Here is a 24,985-nt window from a genome sequence, read left to right as displayed (position 1 = left end):
GTTTGCAGTCTCACTGTTTGAATGTCCACTTTGTATGCTTTGATACTGTGATTTGAGCAACTATTTCTAAGATGATACTATGTAATCTATCAACTGGTGATTTCTTACTGGTTTTTTTTTTTTTTTTTTTTTTTTTTTTTTTAGTTCTGTATTACTTGTACCCTTACACCGCTTTGTTTTGTTTTTTCTCTTTTTCCTTTTAAATAAAATTTTAAAAAAAATAAAGACTCTCCAGTTCCACCATCAAACAACTGCTGAATACTCAGGGAGCAAAAATTCTGTATGCTCATCTGTCAGGTCATTAAATATACTGTGTGTGTTACCTTCAATAGCCTCATAAGCACACAGATTTTGATTTTCTGAGTAACACTTTTTAAATAATTCTTCACATTTGGAGTTATAAATTACTATTATTTTGATAAGTACTTCTAGATACTTAAATGAAGGTTTGTCTTAAATTTATCCTGAACTTAAATTTGATAAGTACTTCTAGATACTTAAATGAAGGTTTGTCTTAAATTTATCCTGAACTTAAAGCAAGAGGTTTTAAGATGGACTTGTAGGGGTGAACTCTGGAGTTCTGAGTAGGCAAGTGGGCGGGTGCCATTGATTCCAGAGGCTGGGCTGCTTAAGTGCCCTATGCACTTTCTCCCGAGTCCAACTAATTTAGGATCCCCTGCTCTGCTCAGAGAGGGATCCTTGTGGCTTCCTGGTGCTCCAGACCAGTGTGGCACATCCTAGGCCAGCCTACAGCAACCTCCCCACACCCTGCAGTGCTTGGCAGACTCTGGAGTTCTGAGCAGACAAGCAGGCGGGTGCCATGGGTTCCAGAGGCTGGGTGGCCTGGCGTAAGCGCCCCATGCACTTTCCCCTGAGTTCAACTAGTTTGGGACCCTCGCTCAGCCTGGAGAGGGATCCTTGTGGCTTCCTTGGGCAGCAGACCAGGGTGGCAGCATCCTGGGAGGGACTGCAGTAGCTTCCCTGTGCCTAGCAGTACTTGACAGAGTTCTGAGCAGGCAAGCAGGCGGGTACCATTGTTTCCAGAAGATGGGCAGCCTGGTGTAAGTGCTCCACATACCCCCCCAGTCCAGCTAATTTGGGACCCCACCCACTCAGCCTGGAGAGGGAACTTTGAGACATTCCGGGGCACTGGCCCAGAGAAGTGGGTCATGGGCAGGGCTAGGACAGCCGCCTAGCTCCCAGTTGTGCTTGGAAGTCTCTGGAGTTTGGGTCACCAGGCACCATCAGTTCCAGGGGCTGGGCTTAGGCCAGCTGCCCCATCCCCAGAGACCCTCTCTCAATCCAGGGAGCTGGGTGACCATTGTCCCAGGAGCTGAGGGCATAGAAAACGATCTCCAACAGACCCTGGGTAAGCCTTGGAATAACACTTGATACAATTGAAACACAAAAATATAGGAAAATGACAAAACAAAAGACCAAATTACAATCTCAACCCTTCAGCTCATTCAAAGAAACTATAGGAGCAATGTACATAGAAGAAAATTTATGCCAAAGACTTGAAATATTGGACACAATAGCAACTGAAATAAAGAAGCAACACTGGGAAGCTTTAAAGGAATTCAAACTAAAAATAACCTCCTACATAAAAGAAGAAATGAAGGAGATGCTGAACATATCCAAAGAAGATACAGTTAAACAACTGGAGGAACTAAATAAAAAGATAGAATCCCGGGATGAGCAATATAAGAAACACACAGAATAGATAAAGCAGATGCACAGAGATATACAGGAAATCAAAAATTCCATTGAAAGCTATAAAAACCACCTCAATGAAAATAAAGATAGAATTTCAGGCCTCAGAGACAAGATTGCAGCTAGTGAACAGGAAAGGAAAGATCTTTTAAAAATAACAAGGAAACAGGAAATAACAATTCAACAATGCAAGATGACGCAAAGGAAAACAACATAAGATTTATAAGGATTAATGAAAAAGGAGACAACATAAAAGATGTCAAGAGGATATTTAGAGAAATAATAGCTGAAAATTTCCCAAACATGAGATCAGAAACCGACATCAGGGTCAGCGAAGCATATACAATTCCAAATAGTCATAAACAAAATAAAAGTTCACCCAGACATATACTAGTCACCATCCCAGAAAGCCAACATAAGAATAGAATATTAAGAGCTGTCAGAGAGAAAAGACAGATCACTTATATAGGAAAAACAATCAGAATCACAGCAGACTTCTCAGCACAATGAAGTCAAGAAAACATGGAGTGAAGTATTCCAGATCCTAAAGGAAAATGACCTAGACTGATGTATCCTGAAAAACTGTCCTTCAAAATGGATGGAGAAATATGATACTTCCATGACAAAGAACAGCTGAAGAACTTCATGATCACCAAGCCAACCCTGCAAAGAATATTGAAAGACAATTTCAATACACTTAGGAAAAAACCATTAAAGCAAAGCAGACAATGAAACAGAACAGAAAGATAAAGATGCAACAGCAGAAAGAAAATATGTCAATAATAAACTGACATATAACAGTTATAACCAGTAATGTAAATGGTCTCAATGCACCAATTAAAAGAAACAGACTGGCAGAATGGATCAAGAAACAAAACCCAATCATATTCTGTCTACAAGAAACACCTCTAATCCAAAAGATATTCACAGACTGAAAGCCAAAGGATAAAAAACAATGCTTCACACAACAGGAATCCAAAAAAGAAAAAAAAAGTAGGAGTGGCTATTCTGCTTGCAGACAATGTGAACTTTAAACCAATAATGATCAGAAGAGATAAAGAAACTCACTACATCATGGTTTGGGCAAAATTTCAAGAGGAAGAGATAACTGTCTTAAACATATATGCACCAAATTCCAGAGCACACAGTTATATTAAAAAAGTGTTAGAAAAATGAAAAATCAAATTATCAGTAACAAAATTGTAACAAGAGACTTTAGCACACAACTGGCACCAAGGGACAGATCAACCAGACAGAAAATCAGCAAAAAAATAACAGAACTGAAGCACACCTGTGAACAAATGGACTTGATAGACATATACAGCATATTCCATTCAACAACATCAGAATTCACATTCTTCTCAGGAGTATGAGGGTCGGTCTCTAAAATAGACCATATGTTAGCTCACAGAATATATTTAAATAAATGCAAAAGTGTTGAAATTATCCCTTGCATGTTATTGGATCATAGCGCTATAAATTAGAAATTAATGATAAAAGACACTGCAAAAATCCCGCAAACACATGAAAACTGAATAACACACTCTTGAGTAATCAGTGGGTCATAGGAGAAATTAATGAAGAAATTAAACAATACGATAAGTAAACGAAAATGCAAATACAACTTACCGGAATTTGTGGGATGCAATGAAAGCCGTCCTGAGAGGAAAATTTATTGCACTGAGTTTCCACATCAGGAAAACAGAACGCATACAAATAGATAACTTGATGCTACACCTCAAACAGCAAGAAAAAGAAGAGCAAGTCAAGTCCAAAGCCACAGAAGAGAAAAAATTATAAAAATCAGAGAGAAACCAACGCAATAGAGACCAAGAAAACTTTCCAAAGAATCAATGAATCAAAGAGTTGGTTCTTTGAAAGAATAAATAAAATTGATAAGCCCCTCGCCAACCTTATTTTTAAAAAAGGAAAGAAAAAGCTCAAATTCATGCAATAAGGAATGAAAAAGTTGAAATCACTACAGACCCAATAGAAATACAGAAGATCATCAACACCTATATCAAAAGCCTCTACTCTCAAAGGTTAGATAACACAAAAGAAATAGACAGATTACTAGAAGCATATGAAGTACCAAAGCTAGGTCAAGAAGAAGTAAAACTGCTGAATAACCCAATTTCTATTCATGAAATTGAAAATGTAATTAAGTCATTACCTACAAAGAAGAGCCCAGGCCCAGATGGATTCACTGCAGAATTCTACAAGAAATACAAAGAGGACCTAATGCCGACACTCCTCAAACTCTTCAATGAAATTGAAAGGGAAGCAATCCTTCCTAAGTCATTCCTGGAAGCAAATATTACTCTAGTACCAAAACCTGAGAAAGACCCAACTGAAAAGAGAACTGCAGACCAATCTCCCTAATGAACACAGATGCAAAGATCCTCATTAAAATATTGGCAAATAGGATGCAGCAAGTCATCAAGAAGATTATACAACATGACCAAGTGGGATTCATTCCAGGTATGCAAGGATGGTTCAATATACGTAAATCAATAAATGTAATCCACCATATCAATAGAGTCAAAAGTAAGAATCACATGATCATTTCTATAGATGCAGAAAAAGCTTTTGATAAGGTACAACATTCATTTATGATAAGAACCTTACAGAAAATTGGAATAAATGGTCTTTACCTCAACATAATAAAGGCCATCTATGACAAACCAACAGCCAGTATCATACTAAATGGCCAAAAATTGAAGGCCTTTACTTTAAAATCAGGCACAAGGCAAGGATGTCCCCTCTCACCGCTCCTATTTAATATAGTACTGGAAATACTAGCCAGAACAATTAGACATGAAAGAAAAATAAAAGGTGTAAAGATAGGAAAAGAAGAAGTTAAATTATCACTATTTGCAGATGATATGATACTCTACGTAGAAGACCCCCAAAACTCCATTGAAAGACTCCTAGATATAATAAATAAATTCAGCAATGTGGCTGGATACAAAATCAATACTCAAAAATCAATAGCATTCTTATATACTAACAACAAAATAACAGAGAGTGAAATAAGAGAAGCCACACCCTTCACACTAGCAACCAAGAAAATGAAATATTTAGGAATTACTCTCATGAAAGAAGTGAAAGACCTATACAGGGAAAATTATAATACATTGAAAAATGAAATTGAAGATGATCTCAGGAAATGGAAAGACATCCCTTGCTCATGGATAGGAAGAATAAATATTGTGAAAATGGCCATTCTCCCAAAATTGTTATACAGATTCAATGCAATCTCGATAAAAAAAAATACCATCAACATACCTCATAGATCTCAAGAAATCAATCCTAAAATTCCTCTGGAACCAGAAGAGACCTAGAATAGCAAGGACAGTTCTAAGCAGCAAAGGCAAGACAGGAGGCATCACAATCCCTGACTTGAAGTTATACTACAAAGCAACTCTAGTAAAATCAACATGGTACTGGAATCAAAACAGAGCCGAAGACCAATTGAATAGATTAGAAGATACAACCACAACTACAAACACACTCAACCACCTCATCTTTGATAAAGGGGCCAAACAGGTTCACTGGAAGAATGACAGTCTCTTTAATGAATGGTGTTGGAAAAATTGGCTCTCCATATGCCGAAAACTAAAACTGGACCCATGCCTGTCACAATATACTAAAATAAAATCTAAATGGATCAAAGATCTAAATATTAAAACAGAAACACTAAATCTATTGGAAGACAAATTGGGTAAAAACCTTGAAGACATAGGGGTAGGTAGAGAATTCATGAACAAGACTCAAACCACACGGGAAATACTTCCCAGAGTCAATAACTGAGATCACATCTTATTAAAATGTTTCTGTACATTGAAAGAAATCTCTAACATAGTGAAAAGAAAACCCACAAACTGGGAAAAAATCCTAGTGAACTGTCCCTCAGACAAAGGACTTCTGTCTAAAATATACAAAGAATTTAAAAAAATCAGACCCCCAAAATTCAAAGGCCCCATCCAAAAATGGGCATCAGAAATGAACAAACAATTTTCAAATGAAGAAATACAAATGGCAAATAAATATATGAAAAAATGTTCAGCATCACTAGACATTAGAGAAATGCAAATTAAAACCACACTGAGATTTCATCTCACTCCTGAAAGAATGGCCAAGATCAAGAAAACCACCAATAACAAATGCTGGAGAGGCTGTGGGGAAAAAGGAACTCTCCTGCACTGTTGGTGGGAGTGTAGACTGGTGCAACCATTGTGGAGGTCAGTCAGGAGATTTCTCAGAAAGCTGGGACTGGAAGCACCATTTAACCCAGCTATTCCACTCCTGGGCATATTCCCAGAAGAACTGAAAGCATCATACCACAGTGATATATGTGCACCCATGTTTATAGCAGCACAATTTGTAATAGCCAGATCTTGGAAACAACCTAAGTGTCCATCAACTGAGGAATGGATAAAAAAGTTGTGGTATTTTTATACAATGGAGTACTACTTAGCTATAAAAAATAATCACATTGAGACATTTATAAATATATGGACGCAGCTCGAGACCATACTTATAAGTGAAATAAATCAAACTCACCTGTATAAATACCGAATAGTTTCCCTAGTGTAAGAAACGATAAGAATACATGAAAGTATGTGGTAATCATGTTTCCCAGTCACACTGGTTTGAAGCCATATAAAGTTTTCACTCATTACTTGGAATGGTTTTAATTTGCATGTTTTTATTTTATTGTCTGTGATACTACAAATGACTATTTTGAAGAGAATAAGAGTGTAATAGCTAGCGCTGATTTAATATCATCCTGTTTTGAAGCCCTATCAAGTTTTTGTTCATTTGTTTCCATTGGTTCTAACATGTAGTACCTTGTTATATCTTAATGTATGCGATAGTATAAGCAAGTTTTTTATAGACAAAGAGATAATATAGAAATTGATGTTTGGTTTCTGCTAGCTGGTTCTAAATTCCCTGCAATAATATCATTCTCTTGAACGGTCTCACACCGTCTTGATAAATTTGATGCTATAGTATATGAAGTTAGACTCAAATATTTCAAGGAAAGAGTCACTATGGTAACTACTATTAATGTCAAGCTATCTGGGGTGAAACACAATGATGGTTAAATTTTTTGATTCTGACTGGTGTTGTTATATTGATAAGTTCTTTTTTTTATCTCAGTCTCCCCCCTTTTTTCTTTCCTTTTTTTTTTAAAAATTAATTTATTTCTTAGTATCCTTTAACTAAGGGAAAATTAAATTAAAAATAGTGTGATAGATTATAGTAATTTTTTTGTTTTCTTATTAACCTGATTTGAACCCCTGTAGTGTTCTCCATATCTTGATTTTATTATATTGGAGTCTGAAAATGGCGGCGAGCTAGGGGATCGAGCGAAGAATCTCTCCAGAGAATTCAAACTCAAAGCTAAAAAAAAAGACAGCATGGAGAGGACCAGACAAATCGATAGCGATTCTTATTAACCAAGACAGTACAGCTGGAGGATTTAAAGTCGTGCTGAGACCGGAGGCTGCAAATCCCGCGCCCTTAAATCAACGAACAGACTCGTGGACCCAGCACGAAAAGCTGAGTTGCTTTTGGGGACTGCGGAAACTGAGACCCAGATCGAGACTCCAGGTGGCAGCCAGTTCTGCACTGCTGCACCAGAGCAGATGTACAGAGCTCTGGCGTTTCGAATCTAAACGGTGCACAGAAATCTGACCGGTCAGCGCTGAGCCGCGAGGTGGGGAAAAGTGGACGGCTTGGTGTGCGGCGGTCCCGGAGTGGGGACTTGCACCGGACTCTGGTGAATACAGAAAACCCCGCGGCTGCTGGGTTTGACCAGAGAACAGCTGGCCCGCCACCACGGGGAAATCAATAACACAGAATCTGGTGCAGACATATTAGCCTGGCGGCAGAAACCGCAGCTTGGTAACATCACCAGGTCCCCCTGTAGGGAGGGCTGGTGGAAGACATCTTGAGTCCTGGCAGAGTCTGATTGCTTGCTGGCGTCAGCTCCGCACGGAGAACTTAGTGGGAGCCATCTTGGTTTTGGGCAGATCTGCTTTTCTAGAGCTCCTATCACAGAGAGGTTTGGAAGAGAACGGCTGGAACCTGGGCAGAATCCTGTGCCATTACCCAGCTGCTTCTGATTCAGGGAGAACTTGCAGGAGCTACTGGGGCTAGACCAGGCCTCTGCTTGGGGCCCAATGGGCGGATGCAGAATGGTCACAACTCAGTGACAACCAGAAAGTACAGCCTAATTTATGAACTAACTGACACAGAGGCTAGAGACTAGACTGTACCGCCCCTGCATCCCAGCCTACCCCAGATAACAGCAAATTGGGGAGGACAGCAAAAACTCAAGCCAGCACGCTTCTGAAAGGCCCTAAGCAATTCGGAGAGGGCCAGAGAACTCCAGGACAGTCTGAAAGAAACCAGAAACATGACAAGAGATAAAAATAAAAAAAAAATCTCCAGCTGTTCAACAGGAGAAATTAAACCCAAGAGAACTAAACACTGAAGAGAACAAACACAGTAACCATCCATTGCTCGACACAGCATCAGCCGAAATTAAAAAGTATTTACATGATCTCATAGAGGAATTTAAAGATGTACTCCTGATCCAAGTGAGGCAAGATATAAAGAGATTAATTAAAGAAATGACAAGCCCCGCCCAAGAGAACACAGATGGAAGAACTGAGGAAATCAGAAAAGAAAGAGAAGCATCTGAAGAAGAATTTAAGCATAACTTAGAATACATGAAACAGATCCAAAGAGAATATCAGGAAACTAAAAACTCCATTGAATATTGGCAAAATGCCTTGACAGAAACTAAAGACAACCTTCTGAAACTTGAAGAGAGATTTAGGGCTTATGAACGTGAAAGAAAAAGCCTCTTAAAAAAAAAGATTTTATTATATTGATTTTATTATATTCTATTTTGCTTAATAGTATCAAGTTTGAGAGTATATGCAACCATTTAGAAGGCAACCAGATATTCTATGATGCCCGTTATTATTTGACTATTATTTTCTTTGGAATCCTGTAAGCTCTCCAATGTGGTTTTATTGGTGTTGTGTACAGTTTTGCTCAATTCTTTTATACTAGCTGATATAGGCTACTCTTTTTAGGATAACAAGAGGCATAATGGTAACCATTGTTGATCACCTAGTAATCCCCCCCCCTTTATTTTTTTTAATTTTTAAAATTTTTTTTTCATTTTATGCTATGTCCATCCTCCTGATCTAAATGACTCTGTTTTGCTTTGTCACATTGGGTTTTTCTTTGGTCCATCTTGTTTTGTTTTTTGTTTTTTGGCCTTTTTTTTCAATCTTTTTTCTTTTCCTCTTCAAAGAAAATATTTTTTAAAAAACTGTGGAAGTAATGGAAACTAAAATGCACGATTGTTAGTGTAAAAAAGAGAGGAAGGAAAGTGATCTCAAGGATATAACTGCAAGTTTATTTAAATGTGTAGGAAAGAGAACCATATTGCTGAGTTTTTCTTGGATCATTGAACAGAACTGACTGCAATCTCATTGTATTAATCTCCACTTTGTATGCTTTAATTTTGTAATCTGGACAGCTGTTTGTAAGTTGACAATGTGTGATATATTAACTGGTGAACTCTTACTGTATGTTTTTTCTCTTGAAATTCTGTGTTGCTTCTAGCCTTTTACTGTCTTGCTTTGTTTAGTTTTGTTTTTCTCTTAAAAAAAAAACTTAGCCATGAAAAAATGCTCAGGCCATGATAGATTCACAGCTGATTTTGACAAGAAATTTAGAGAAGATCTAATGCCATTACTTGTCAAACTTTTTAATAAAACTGAAAGGGAAACAATACTCCCAAAGTCATGCCTGGGAGCAAATACTATCCTGATATCAAATCCAGAGAAGAACCCAGGCAAATCTTTATCCTCTCATGCCACTTGTTGCAGGGTAGTGGAGGGGAAGTAGAGTGCTGTCAGTCCTCTGATTCTACTGCAGCTGTCCAGGAAGCCTAAGATTGATTTGTCTTACTTTAATCTCCACTCTACCAAGGGAATGCTGACTTCCCACTTGTTACTCTGCCAGGGGCTTAAATTTCATGATCCTGGCTCCCTCTCTTAAGCCACTGGTCACGGGGCAGAACAGGTCATGCTGTTTCACTACCTTCACTGCCACCACTGCTATCTCTGGTCTTGTTCCTAGAGGTTCCAGTTAGTTGCTATAGTATACAACAAAACAAAAAAAACAGAAAATGAAAATCTGGCAGTCTGTCAGAAGTTTCTTGCCTACTCATCCCTAAGTGTGCTGGCAAAATGTGGCCAGCTTGCAAAGTTCTCTGTGTGGTGGAAAGCAAAACAGCAAGAGGCCTTATATCCTGAATCTGTCCTGTGTCATTTAAGGCAGCCACACTATTACAGGTTTTTTTTTTTTTTGGAAATTTCCCAGTATAGCAGTTGCAACTGGCTGCTTCACATATAAGAATGCTTATCATGCAGTTGGTAATCCCACTGGCAGCCCTGGGAATGGTTTGCCACTTTATAACTCTCTGTGTTTTGTTTGATCTACAAAAATCTTACTTCAGATTGATTTTTTGGCACCAAGATTTGTGTCCCTCCATTTCTTGCAATTATTTGTGCTTTTAGTTGGTTTTCTCTGAGTAGCTCCAACATGACTCCTCCTTTGTTTAGCCTCGTTGAATCCTCTACATTGGGGAATTTAAATTCACATCTTAAGATTGTGTATTATATTGTGTTGCTAGTGCCTCCTCATGGAGAAGGAGAATGTTTTTGTTTTCGAAGGCACCCTACATTACTTGTTTCACATAGTTGTTTCTTTTCTCTCTTTTATTTGTGTTTTTCATGCTTAGCTGTTTGTTTAAATCTGACCCATATGAACCTGGGTCAATACAGACTTTTGAGTAAAAATATACTAATGCACAGCCTTGGAGATCTTTCTCTAGTTGGTTGCTCTCTGGGATTCCCTTCTAGTCCTTGAATATCTTTATTATTATACTCTTACTTTTGCTCAGGAGTAGTGATTTTTATTACCAATGCCTGGTCAATTCACGAGAGAGAAAAAACATGTATGAGAGAAAATAAATGGGAAACTGACACCTGTAAGATATATTTGCATGTGTTTAATTTTCTTCAAAATGGTTTGCTTTTGTTTATTTTCCAGTCCTTGTGTAGGTTCTTGCTAAAGTTCTCTGTTGCTTCTTTTTTTAATTTAAAAAATGTTTTATTTAAACAAAACAGAAAGTGAGTAGAAATAATACATACTTTCAAAGAAAAAATAAACTAATAAATCACTAGTTGATGTTTACATACAGTCCTCTTTCAAATAATGTTCAAGATACAAAAGTGGAACATATAAGTGAGAATTGAAACAGCGGCAGAGGAGGGGCTGGGCGGATTTGGGGCGCCTGCATCGGCCTGTCCGTGTGTCTGGAGGACTGTGGATATATCAGCAAGCAGGGAGGGATCACAGGTTCCTGAGGCACCGTGGCCTGTGGTGAGTGCTCTGGACACTCTGCCCAAATCTCCGACTGTTCGGGACCCTCCAGGCTTCCAGGTGCAATGAAGTGGAGAAGTGGGTTTGAGGCCTTTACATCCACCTCCCCATCCCGGCTGCACTTGGAGAACTGCTGAGCTTCCGACGGGTGGGCGGGCCCACACTATCCCTGGAGCCCAGCCTGTTTGGGCCTCCCGCACCTCGCCATCAGTGTGCAGAGGAGGGGCTGGGCAGATCTGGGGCGCCTGCATTGGCCTCTCTGTGTGCCTGGAGGACTGTGGATGTCTCAGAAGGCGGTGGAGCATCGCGGGTTCCGGAGGCCCTACAGCCCATGGTGAGTGCTCAGCACACTCTGCCCAGAGCCCAGACTATTTGGGTCCCTCCAGGCTTCCAGGTGCAGTGAAGTGGAGAGGTGGGTTTGAGGCGTCTACATCTGCCGCCACATCCAGGCTGCAATTGGAGAGCTGTGGAGCTTCCAAGGGGCAGGTGGGCGCACGGTGTCCCTGAGGCCCAGCTTGTATGGAACTGCGGAGTTCTGAACAGGCAGAGGAGGGGCATTGGTTCTGCAGGCCCAGTGGCTTGGGGTAGCGTTGTGCCAGAGTCTCAGTAGCTGAAAACATAGAAGGGGATTTTCAACAGATCCTGAGGAAGCTTTCAAATAACACTTGAAACACAGAAATAAAGGAAAATGACAAAACGAAACACCAAATTACAACCTCAAACCTCCAACCCATCTCAAGAAACCCTAGCAACAATGTATATAGAAGAAAATATATGCCATTCACCTCACATATCGGACACAATAGCTACTGAAATTGACAAGCAACTCCAGGAAGCTTTAAAGAAATTCAAACTCGAAATAATCTCCCAGATAAAAGAAGAAATGATAAAAGAAATGAAAGAGATTCTGAATATATCTAAAGAAAACACAGACACAAAATTGGAGGAACTAAACAAAAAGATAGAATCCCTAGATGAGCAATATAAGAAATAAACAGAATACATAATGCACATGCACAGAGATATACAGGAAATAAAAAAGTCCACTGAAAGTTGTAAAAACCGCCTTAATGAGAGTGAAGATAGAATTTCAGACCTTGAAGACAGGATTGCAGCTAGTGAACAGAAAAGGAAAGATCTTTTAAAAATAACAAGGAATCAGGAAACAACAATTCAACAACTGCAAGATGATGCAAAGAAGAATAACATAAGAATGATAGGGATTAATGAAAAAGAAGGAGACAACATAAAGGATGTCAAGAGGATATTTAGAGAAGTAATAGCTGAAAAATCCCCAAGCATGAGATCAGAACCGACATCAGGATCAGTGAAGCATATAGAACTCCAAATAGTCATAACCAAAATAAAACAACAACCAGACATATAATAATCACCATCCCAGAAATCCAACACAAGAATAGATTATTAAAAGCTGTCAGAGAGAAAAGACAGATCACTTATAAAGGAAAACCTATCAGAATCACAGCACACTTCTCATCACAAACAATAAAGTCAAGAAGAGCATGGAGTGAAGTATTCCAGACCCTAAAGCAAAATGATTTCCAACCTAGACTGATAAATCGTGCAAAACTATCATTCAAAATTGATGGTGAAATATGATACTTCCATGACAAAGAACAGCTGAAGAACTTCATGAACACCAAACCAACCCTGCAAAAAATATTGAAAGACAGTTTAGATACGCAAAGGAAAAAACCACTAAGCAAAGCAAATAATTAAACAGAACAGAAAAATAAAGATGCAACAGCAGAGAGATAACATTCCAACAATAAACCAGCATGTAACAGTAATAACCATTAATGTAAATGGTCTCAATGCACCAATCAAAAGAAACAGACTAGCAGAATGGATCAAGAAACAAAATCCAACCATATGCTGTTTATAGGAAACCCATCTAACCCAGAAGGATACTCACAGACTGAAAGTTAAAGGATGAAAAACAATACTTCATGAAGTAGGAATCCAAAAAAAGGCAGGAGTAGCCATTCTGTTTGCAGACAACGTGAACTTTAAACCAACAATGACCATAAAGGACAAAGAAGGTCACTACATACTCGTAAGGGGAAAACTCCAAGAGGAAGAGATAACTATCTTAAATATATACGCACCAAACTCCAGAGCACCCAGTTATATAAAACAACTATTAACAGAAATGAAAACTCAAATTATCAGTAACACAATTGTAACAGGAGACCTTAATATGCCATTGACACCAAGGGACAGATCCACCAGACAGAAAATGAGCAAAGCAATAACAGAACTGAATCACACCTGTGAACAAATGGGTTTGATAGACATATACAGAATGTTCCACCCAACAACATCAGAATACACATTCTTCTCAGCAGTACATGGATCATTCTTTAAAATAGACCATATATTAGCTCACAGAACATATTTAAACAAATGCAAAAGAGTTGAAATTATCCCTTGCATGTTATCGGATCATAGCACTCTGAAATGAGAAATTAATGATAAAAGATACTGCAAAAATCCCGCAAACACATGGAAACTGAAAAACACACTCTTGAGTAATCAGTGGGTCACAGAAGAAATTAAACAATACCTAAAAGAAAATGAAAATACAGATACAACTTACCGAATCTGTGGGAAGCAATGAAATCCGTCCTGAGAGGAAAATATATTGCATTGAGTTCCCACATCAGGAAAACAGAACGCATACAAATAAATAACTTGATGCTACACCTCAAACAGCTAGAAAAAGAAGAGCAAGTCAAGCCCAAAGCCAAAAGAAGAGAGGAAATTATAAAAATCAGAGCAGAAATCAATGCAATAGAGACTAAGAAAACAATCCAAAGAATCAACGAATCAAAGAGTTGGTTCTTTGAAAGAATAAATAAAATCGATAATCCCCTAGCCAACCTTATTTTAAAAAGGGAAGAAAAAGCTCAAATTCATGCAATAAGAAATGAAAAAGGTGAAATCACTGCAGACCCAATAGAAATACAGAAGATCAATCAACACCTATTTCGAAAACCTCTACTCTCAAAAGTTTGATAACACAGAAGAAATAGACAGATTCTTAGGAACATATGAAGTACCAAAGCTAGATCAAGAGGATGTAAAATTGTTGAATAACCCAATCTCTGTTAATGCAATTGAAAATGTAATTAAGTCCTTACCCACCAAGAAGAGCCCAGGCCCAGATGGATTCACTGCAGAATTCTACAAGAAATACAAAGAAGACCTAATGCCGACACTCCTCAAACTATTCGATGAAATTGAAAGGGAAGCAATCCTTTCTAAGTCATTCCTGGAAGCAAATATTACTCTAGTACCAAAACCTGAGAAAGACCCAACTAAAAAAGAGAACTATAGACCGATCTCCCTAATGAACACAGATGCAAAAATCCTCAATAAAACATTGGCAAATAGGATGCAGCAAATCATCAAGAAGATTATACACCATGACCAAGTGGGATTCATCCCACAAATGCAAGGATGGTTCAACATACGCAAATCAATAAATGTAATCCACCATATCAATAAAGCCAAAAATAAGAATCACATGATCATTTCTATAGATGCAGAAAAAGCCTTATCGAAATAAGGTCCAACATTTATTCATGATAAGAACTTTACAGAAAATTGGAATAGATGCTTTTTACCTCAATATAATAAAGGCCATTTATGACAAACCAACAGCCAGCATCATACTAAATGGCCAAAAATTGAAAGCCTTTACTTTAAAATCAGGTACAAGACAAGGATGTCCTTTATCACCACTCCTATTTAATATAGTACTGGAAGTACTAGCCAGAGCAATTAGGCAGGAGAGAGAAATAAAAGGGGTAAAGATAGGAAAAGAAGAAGTTAAATTATCATTCTTTGCAGATGACATGATACTCTACATTGAAGACCCCCTAAACTCCATTGAAAGACTTTTAGATACAACAAATAAATTCAGTAATGTGACTGGATACAAAATCAATACTCAGAAATCAATAGCATTCCTATACACGAACAACAAAATCACAGAGAGGGAAATAAGAGAAAATGCACACTTCACATAAGAGAAACTGCACTCTTCACATTAGCAAGCAAAAAAATGAAATATTTAGGAATTACTCTTACGAAAGAAGTGAAAGACTTATACAGTGAAGATTGTAATACACTGAAAAAGAAATTGAGGATGATCTCAGAAAAGGGAAAGACATCCCTTGCTCATGGATAGGAAGAAAAAACATTGTGAAGATGGCCATTCTCCCAAAACTGTTGTACAGATTCAATGCAATTCCAATAGAAATACCATCAGCATACCTTATAGATCTAGAGAAATCACTCCTAAATTTCATCTGGAAACAGAAGAGACCTAAAATAGCAAAGGCAATTCTAAGCAGCAAAGACAAAACAGGAGGCATCACAATACCTGACTTGAAGTTATACTACAAAGCAACAGTAGTAAAATCAACATGGTATTGGAATCAAAACAGAGCCAAAGATCAATGGAATAGATTAGAAGATACAACCACAACTACAAACACACTCAACCACCTTATCTTTGATAAAGGAGCCAAGCAGGTTCACTGGAAGAATGACAGTCTCTTTAATAAATGGTGCTGGAAAAACTGGCTCTCCATTTGCCGAAAACTAAAGCTAGACCCATGTCTATCACCATGTACTAAATTAAAATCTAAATGGGTCAAAGATCTGAATATTAAAACAGAAACACTAAATCTATTGGAAGACAAATGGGTAGAAACCTAGTAGACATAGGAGTAGGTAGAGAATTCATGAACAGGACTCAAACCACACAGGAAATACTTCCCAGAATCAATAACTGGGACCACTTCTTATTAAAAAGTTTCTGCATGTCAGAAGAAATCTCCAGCATAGGGAAAAGAAAACCCACAAACTGGGAAATGATTCTAGTGAACTCTCTCTCAGACCAGGGACTCTTGTCTAAAACATATAAAGAATTTAAAAAACTCAGACCTCCAAAATTCAAAGATCCAATCCAAAAATGGACATCTGAGATGAATACGCACTTCTCAGATGAAGAAATGCAAATGGAAAATAAATACATGAAAAAATGTTCATCATCATTGGTCATTAGAGAAATGCAAATTAAAACCACACTGAGATACCATCTCACTCCTGAAAGAATGGCCAGGATCAAGGAAAGCAACAACAACAAATGCTGGAGAGGCTGTGGGGAAAAAGGAACTCTCTTGCACTGTTGGTGGGAGTGTAGACTGGTACAGCCTTTGTGGAGGTCTGTCTGGAGATTTCTCAAAAAGTTGGGATTGGAAATCCCATTTATTCCAGCTATTCCACTTCTAGGCATATTCCCAGAAGAACTGAAAGCATCATACCACAGTGATATATGTGCACCTATGTTTATAGCAGCACAATTTGTAATTGCCAGATCTTGGAAACAACCCAAGTGTCCATCAACTGAGGAATGGATAAAAAAGTTGTAGTATTTCTATTCAATGGAGTATTATTCAGCTATAAAGAAGGATCACATTGAGATATTTATCAATAAATGGGCGCAGCTTGAGACCATACTCATAAGTGAAATAAATCAATCTTGCATGTGTGAATTCTGAATAGTTTCCCTAATGTAAGTAATGATTCAAATATATAAAAATATGTGGTAATCATTTATGTGGCCTTGAAGCCTTATAAAGTTTTCACTTATTAATTGGAAAGGTTTTATTCTGGGCTTCTTGATATGGAAATATTTGAAGCTATAGTATATGAAGTTTTATCCAAATATTTCAAGGAAAAAGACAGACACTATGGTAACTACTATTAAGTCAGGTTATTTGGTGGTGAAGCACTAGGTTGCTGAAACAGTCATGCTTTAACCTGTATTGTTATATTGTTATGTCCTGTTTTATCTCAATCTCTCCCTTATTCTTTAAAAAAATTATTAGTTATTTCTTATGTTTGTTTTAATTAAGGGGAAAAATTTTAAAAATTAGCAGGATATATAATAGTAACTTTTTTTGATTTCCTATTAACTTGTTTTGAAGTCCCGTAATACTCCCACAATCTTGTTTTGACTGATTAGACTCTGTTCCATTCTGTATGATAGTATCAAGTTTGAGGGTATAGGCAACTACTTTGAAGGCAATAAGATTCACTAAGATACCCATTCTGGTTTGACTATTGTCTCCTTTGGAAGTCCTGTAATGTTTACAATGCCTAAGTTTTATTGGTCTTGTTCTCTACTGTTTTGTTCAACTTTATAATATCTAATGAGATAGACAATTCTTTTTAAGGAAACAAGAGACATCGTTGATAACCATTGTTGATAACTTTGTACTCTGTTTTACATCATGTGCTATGTCTATCCTTGGTTTTGACTGACAGCTTTGTGTTGCCATATTTGACTTTATTCTCTCCCCCCCCCAAAAAAGTAATAAGAACTAAGGAGTAATAAAACCCAAAATGTGTAAGTTTTGTTGTAAAAAAGAGAGGGAAAAAAAGAGCTCTAAAGGATAGAACAGCAAGTGTGTTTAGGGGTGTTAAATAGCTGACCGTATTAATGTTTTTGGTTGGATCATTGAACACAACTGTTTGCAGTCTCACTGTTTGAATGTCCACTTTGTATTCTTTGATACTGTGATTTGAGCAACTATTTCTAAGATGATACTATGTAATCTATTAACTGGTGATTTCTTACTGTTTTTTTTTTTTTTTTGTAGTTCTGTATTACGTGTACCCTTACACCACTTTGTTTTGTTTTGTGTTTTTCTCTTTTTCCTTTTAAATAAAATTTTTTAAAAAGATATGGAGTGATAATGTCTTCACTTTTTGAATATATGGTATGCTGTTTTTTAAACATCAGCCCTAGATGAAAAAGACCAACTGTGCAAACAGTATGTCTAACAGAACTGGCTACTTGAATACAAGAAAATGTTGGACATTTTACAATGCCAAAAGGGTAAACATAAGTCAATTGGACATATTAATAATTGTTTCACATTTAAAAACCTTAAAACATAAACTGTACCAAGTAAGGCAGGTGAAATATGAGAAAATAATATTTTCTGGGATTCAGTACATTCTTAATAAGTACTGTACTTCAAAGAGAAAATCGTGACCAAAGAGAAAATCCAGGAAGCCACAGAAACATATGAAGAGCACTTCTAGGAGAATATCTTCAGTGTAAAGGGATGGATCCACATTCTTGAGAAATAACTGGGCATCTCCCAGTAGAAGTGAAGGCCATTCCTGAGGACTCTGTCTTTCCCAGAGGAAATGTTCTCTTCACAGTGGAAAACACAAGTACAGAGTGCTACTGGCTTATAAATTGGATTGAGTGAGATTTTAAAGGGGGTGACTCAGTTAGGAGTATAATTCAAGCTGATCTTACTAGACTATGAAAAGGACATTTGACATAAAGGAACAAAGGACCATTGTGTCTCATAGTTATTTCTCTTCTTGCATGACAGTTTTAGAGGGACTATTTCTTTGTCATTTTGAGACACAGTCTCAATGAACTGCAGTTCAGGCTGGCCTTGCACCCAATTCATACCTCAGGTTGGTCTTGAATTCACAGCAATCCTCCTTATGTGAATGCTGGGATTACAGGCATGCACCACCACACTCAGTTAGGGGGACCATTCTTTTTCATTCCTAGTATCTAGTCATAGCAGTCACAAATTCTAGAGAGTAGAAGAAAATATTGGTGTCATATTTGTTAGAAACTTTTGGTAACTTAGAAGGTCTGGGATACAAGTTACACAATTTTGGCTATAGAGGTGTCTTCTCCCAAAAGACTGCTAGCACAGAGAGAAGTCTTCTCATTTGGTTAATTTCAAAGGAACAATTAGGGTAGAGGGAATTGTTCTAATTAAAACATACCATGGAATGAAAATTCTTATTCCAGGTCATTTTGTTCCACTATCAGAATTCAGTACCATAATATCTTTCAGGAAAAGACTGTAAAAAGATGTTTGTACATCTAGTAACACAGATTTCATCAGTGCTTATATCTGATCAGTGATAAATATGACATTTATAATATGTGTGATAAAATATCAGGTGACATTTAATACTATCAAAAAGTACAGAGCTACTAATAATAACCAGGCCTGATTCATAAAATTCTCTTGATACTACATTAAAGGCTTTGATTATCTTAGGCAAGAAGTTTCCTATTACTGAGAGTCAAAAGTCTATGTGTTGCTGCCACATTATCTTACAATTATTCAAGGAAGTGCAGAAGATTATATAAATCCTCCAGGAGAATTTTTGTAAACTGGATTCATCCACAGGTCCAACAAAGTGAGTCATGCATGTGACACAAGTATATAGCATATAATGCTTTGTGTGTCCTAAGAATTCCCTCCATATCATCACTGCTTTTCCTCCTTCTTCATACATCCTGGGTTCTGATTGAGCACTGCACTACTGTTGTACAGTAGGCAAACAGCATCGCAATTGGAAGAATGGCAGACACATGAACTACTTTCATGATTTGTTTGCAGCTACAAATGTTCATAACATGAGACTCATTCACATCTGTAAATGTACACAACTCAAATGTTTGTAAGTGAATGACTTACTAAATACAAGACACTGTAGAATGCATGAAACAATGAAAAAGTGGAGTACCAAAAATGGTGGGGTTTTTTTGGTTCTGATGGAGCTTTACTGCAGAATTTAGCCAGACATCTCTTGTATTATTGCTTCAAGAGTGGCTATGATGTCACCAATGCCTTTGGGATTAATGTCTTCAAGGAATCAGATGCTGTTCCTAACAAAAGATCCCGAAAGGGAAGATTATTTTTACATAGGACACCAGGAAGGAATTTTGTAACACTTGAGGAATGAAAAGGAGAAGTTAGTAATATCATTATGATCTTTTTCATACTTTGTCTTCAGGACTCAAAATGTGGCCAAAACTATTCATTTGATGAAGTAACAAAGAATGTACAGCTGAATATGGAACAGGAAATAGGATTCCATTTGGCTTTGTCCTGTGACTGGATCAAGGGCACATGTATGTCTGACACTGCGCATGTACATCTACGTGAGCACGTGATACATAATGTTTATTGTAGAGATCCATGGGGTTTGTGTTTTCTGACACATATTACTGCCAAATTATTTGTGGTTTATGCACATACTGCCTTTTTTCCTCTTTATGTCTCATGATTTGATGATCTGGAATAAGACTACACATGTATCAATTCTAAAATTTTAATGCTAAAGTAAGGTTTTTAGGGCTTTTTGTCAATAGACAATAACTCAGTTTGGTATTGGATTTTTCACAAATAACAGAACCAAGAAAATTTTATATATAACTAAAAATCACATAGGACAGATTTGCATCAAATCATCATGGTTGCTTTATGTTTATATTTAACTTGTATTGTTGTACCAGCATCATTGTGTTGTTACAAAAGAACCAATATAAAACTGAATGGAAGACTCTGAACCAAGGAATCTAGAAGGCAACTGTTGTTTACTATGCTAGAGGAATCCCAATTCCAAATCATCAGTTTTGGATTCAGTTTAAATATAGTTTATAACCAGCGAATACAAGGCACTGCATGATTGGTTATATGATTGAATTGAGTTATATATTGTCAGGTAAATTAAGTACATTTATTTTAAAGGAACTATCCATCATAGCATAGGAACATCCTGAAGATGGTGGGGTTGGTTCAAGCAGAGCAAGCAGAATTAGAAAGTATCTTTGACTGGATCACTTTGTCTTAACCGAAGTCCTTGAAATCAGTTAGAAACAATATATTTTCTTATTTAAGGGAAAAATAAGCTGAGAATAGTCAAACTGGCACTGTGAATTATCAGAAGAAAAGCATCTGGACTCAGACAGTCAAGGATGACTGAATTCATCAGGACGTTTATGTGACAGGCAGCAAGAGGATAAGCAGAGGCCACCGCTTGATTTTTAATGTGCTCTAATATGTCTGTGAGTTTGTTACTGTATAACTGTGCCTTTACTGACTGTTCCCCAAAAGTGAAAGAAATAAAGTTTTAGTGCTTTGAGACTTTTAAACTTCTTATGATTTTATAGCACAGACTTTCAGGAAAATATTTGAAAACAAGTTACATTGCCATTTGTCACTTAATCTGATGGTGTAGCTGGGAGGCACATTTTGCCTTTGGAATTATTGGTCAAAAGGAAAAATACATTGTAACAGTTTAATCTATATTCAAAAAGGAAGATTCAAATACATTAAAATAAAAGTGCTTTTTTCTGTATGACATTTTAATTCTGTATTTAAGTCAGTTAACACATTCAAATGCATATTGGATGGCAACAACTTGAAGGACCATCCCAACAGGCACAAACTCCAGGTAGACCACTTCATTAATCAGCAAATAAAACATGACCTTAACAAACTTGTTTGTGTTATTATACAATTTGAAAATTATGTTAGGACATATCCTACGGAATTGCTGACTTCATTGTACCTGGTAGAATTTGTATTAATCATTCTACATCTAAAAATATAATGGTTCTTACTGGGATGTCCAGGCACTGCACAGTTATATTTCTTGGTCATATGTAATGTACCAGTGAAATGTTAAATTTGAAAGGCTCATACTGCAGTTCTATATAGCATGTATGGCCTGAGGTTCTATCATGTGCCTATAGATTTTAAGGAGATAATGTTTTTAGAGAGGAATTCTGTTTGGATAAAGTAATAAAGCACTGCTCTAGTCAGAGTTTTCAAGAGAAAATATTTAATATAGGACACATCATTTATAGGATTATTTCATGATAATCATCCAAAAGAGTGCAGGGAATCTGTCCACACACTAGAGACCCAAATAATCCAGTACAGGGCATGGATCTTACAGCAATGACCTCTCCTAGTGCAGCTGAAGGCTTAGAGACCAAGAGAATGTCTTCTGCAAGTCTACAAGAAGGCTCTACACTTGGAAGGCTCAAAGGTCAGTTATGGGAGCAAGACAGTGTGCATGAGCAGGATTATGGTCTCTGCCAGCAGGCTGAGGGATCTGCACTGCAGCAAGGAAGCAAAGCTCAAAGTACAGACCAGAACTCCCCCAAAAGGACTGCAGCCATTCTTAGAGAGAGAGAGAGGATCCCTTCCCTTCTGCTGATGACAGCTGACTTCATATCAGGAAAACCAGCACAACACATTTCTCCAGGAGAAGCAACCACAGACATATTTCCTTCCATGTTGGCAGTTTCAGGTGGACCTTACACCCCAGAACACAGCTGACTGTTCACCTGGGTGTTGCAAGTTGACCATTAGTTAATTCACCACAGGCACAGATGAAGAAAGAATATGAACAATTTTATGACAATTAATTGAAAGCATAGATTTAGTAGCTATATACTGTCCAAGATTCAAGTCACCTCACACAAGTTCATTCAGAAAACAGAGGATAATGGAAGTACTGCAAGTCTTGTCATGAAAGAAAATATTTGATAACAGTTGAAAATGATATTATGAGGAAAGAAAGTTGAAAGTCCTTGTTATCCATGAACAGCAAAGCCCTTTAATGCAATACTAATAAAGGGAATCCGGAATTACATAAGAAATAATTAAAAGTTATGTATGGGATTTTGAAAAGATGGTGGATTGTTAAGCAGCAGCATACAGAGGCTCCCTGAGAGACAACTCAGATGCCAGAATAAAACATCATGGAGAGTTCCAGAGAGAGAGAGATGGATCCTCTAAACCAAGGAAAAATTTAAAGGGAAAAGAACTGGTCAAACACACAGTCTTGGCGTTACCACTGGAGCAGCTAAGATCAATGGCCACAGTGCTCTTGCTGGAGCCACCCAAACTTATGCCGCCACAACTTGCCAGAATTGCACAAACTCACATTACTGTGACTCTCCAAAGCTTCAGGAACTCACTCTGTGGCCACCCACTAGATTTAAGGTCACACTGAAATGAGAGGTCAGTGAGCCCAATGGAGAACAGAGACAGCGTGGAGACCTGCATTTACCTGTGGTGAGTTCAGGGAATAAGACCCTCTCATGGGAAAGGGGTGACAAACAGCATGCCATTTTGGAATAAAGCAGGACAGGCAGGAACAAGGAATGGCAATGACTTCAGTCAGTTGCCCCCTTCCCAGAGCAGATTGGTGTGATCTGCTTGGCCTGGGTCACGCCCCTAGCTGGTACCCAGTAAGTCCTCCCAAACCAATTTCGTAGGGGTGCCACACACTAACACAGTGAAGGATCACCACAGGTTGACTAACTTGGGGGGGGGGGAAGTCCAGCAAACACTGTCCCTGCTTAAACCTCAATGACCAACAACAAATTGGAGATGGCAGAATCCCTAGCCAGTGTGCTTCAGAAGAACCATAACCAACAAGGAAAGGCCTGGGATATCCACTATACACCTGTATGGCAGAAACCAAAAGCATGACAAGAGAAAGAAATAAGAAAAACCCCCAAGCCCCCAAGCCTGAGTATATTGATCCAGAAGAGGTAAATACAAAAGAGATTGAGGGTAGGAAACATGCAATGTCAGACATGGCATCAGTGGACATAAAGCGATATCTTCAGAATCTCATAGATGAGCTTAAAAGTGAAATATTAATTCAAATAAAGCAAGATATAAGAAGATTAATAAAAGAAATGCTAAGTACCTCTCAAGAAGACACAAATGGAAGAATGGTGTAACACAAAAAATTAGAGAAATGTTCAATGAACAATATAAAGAAAAATGAGAATATATGAAGCAGGTTCAAAGAGATTACCAGGAAAAATCTCCATTGAACTCCAGCCAAAGGTGCTCACAGAGCTGGCCTAGATGCCAGCCTCTCCCACAACTCAGCCTTCTCCACAGACCACCTTGTTGCACCTGTAACTCCAGCCAGAGGTATGCATGGACAGGCCTAGACCCAAGGCCCAGGCTGTGACTCCCACTGTCTCCACAGACGAAGTTGCATGACCAGGGAACTCCAGCCAGAGCTCCCACCCTTTCTCCCAGAAACTTGGACTACAGCTGATTAACTGTGCAAGCTTGAGGGGAGATTCGGTGACTGCCTCACCCAAATGGAAGATCTCAGCAGACTCCAGTCAGTGTGGTGAGTATACCCCTAAAATAGAGGTGTACATTGGGTAAATAGGCCAGTAGTAAAGCTCCTTCCAACTAATTGTAAGATCTTGATGGGTCTGACAAGAGTGTGGGATACTCCTTCTTGCACACAGAAAACATCAGGCAAAGTGAGGAATGTGCCAATAAGGACTCCCCAATTTAGAGAAAATAAAAAGGGCTTATGAGACACACAGGCACACAACAGGGACACAGTAGGGCCTGGGATGACACAAACACTAGAGACTGGGAGCCTTGAGGACATGGAATAACCTGAAGACAAAGTAATAGCAGGAACTAAAAGTTGACCTACATCATTACTACTAGGGTTGAAAGCCCAGGAAGAATATAGAACTCACTCAACAGGCCCTGCCGTGGGAAGTCAGGTGACTGGCCCACCTATTCATTGTGAGACTCAGCAACTGAACAAACATCAACCTTACATTAGGACCCCAAGACACACTACCAACAGGTGACAGTAGTGTGATTGCAGGAGCAAATATTAACTCAAAGGGGGAAAATAGCAAAACTGAAAAGCAAAATACAATCTCAAATATCTAGTCCACTGGGAACAAGTACAAGAGACATAAAAATAGAGGAATTCAAAAGTAACACACCAGAAATCTCTGAGAAGATAGTGGATGAAATAAAAAAAAACAACTCCATGAGGTTATAGAGGAAATCAAATTAGAAATACTCTCCAATGTAAAGATAGTAACAACCTTAGCAAAAGAGTTGCT

General features: G+C 37.9%; 1 pseudogene; it reads left to right on the top strand.

Annotated features, from left to right (window-relative positions):
• Nucleotides 1-18,040: 18,040 nt before the first annotated feature.
• On the top strand, nucleotides 18,041-22,412 carry LOC100734897 (nicotinamide phosphoribosyltransferase-like; annotated as a pseudogene).
• The last annotated feature ends 2,573 nt before the right edge of the window (nucleotides 22,413-24,985 follow it).

This window comes from Cavia porcellus, unplaced genomic scaffold (genome assembly GCF_034190915.1).
Source record: "Cavia porcellus strain 051 isolate PalLab524CR breed Dunkin Hartley unplaced genomic scaffold, mCavPor4.1 scaffold_9, whole genome shotgun sequence".
Taxonomy (NCBI): domain Eukaryota; kingdom Metazoa; phylum Chordata; class Mammalia; order Rodentia; family Caviidae; genus Cavia; species Cavia porcellus.
The sequence above is the reverse complement of the archived record's forward strand: the minus strand, read 5'-3'. Positions and strand labels throughout refer to the sequence as shown.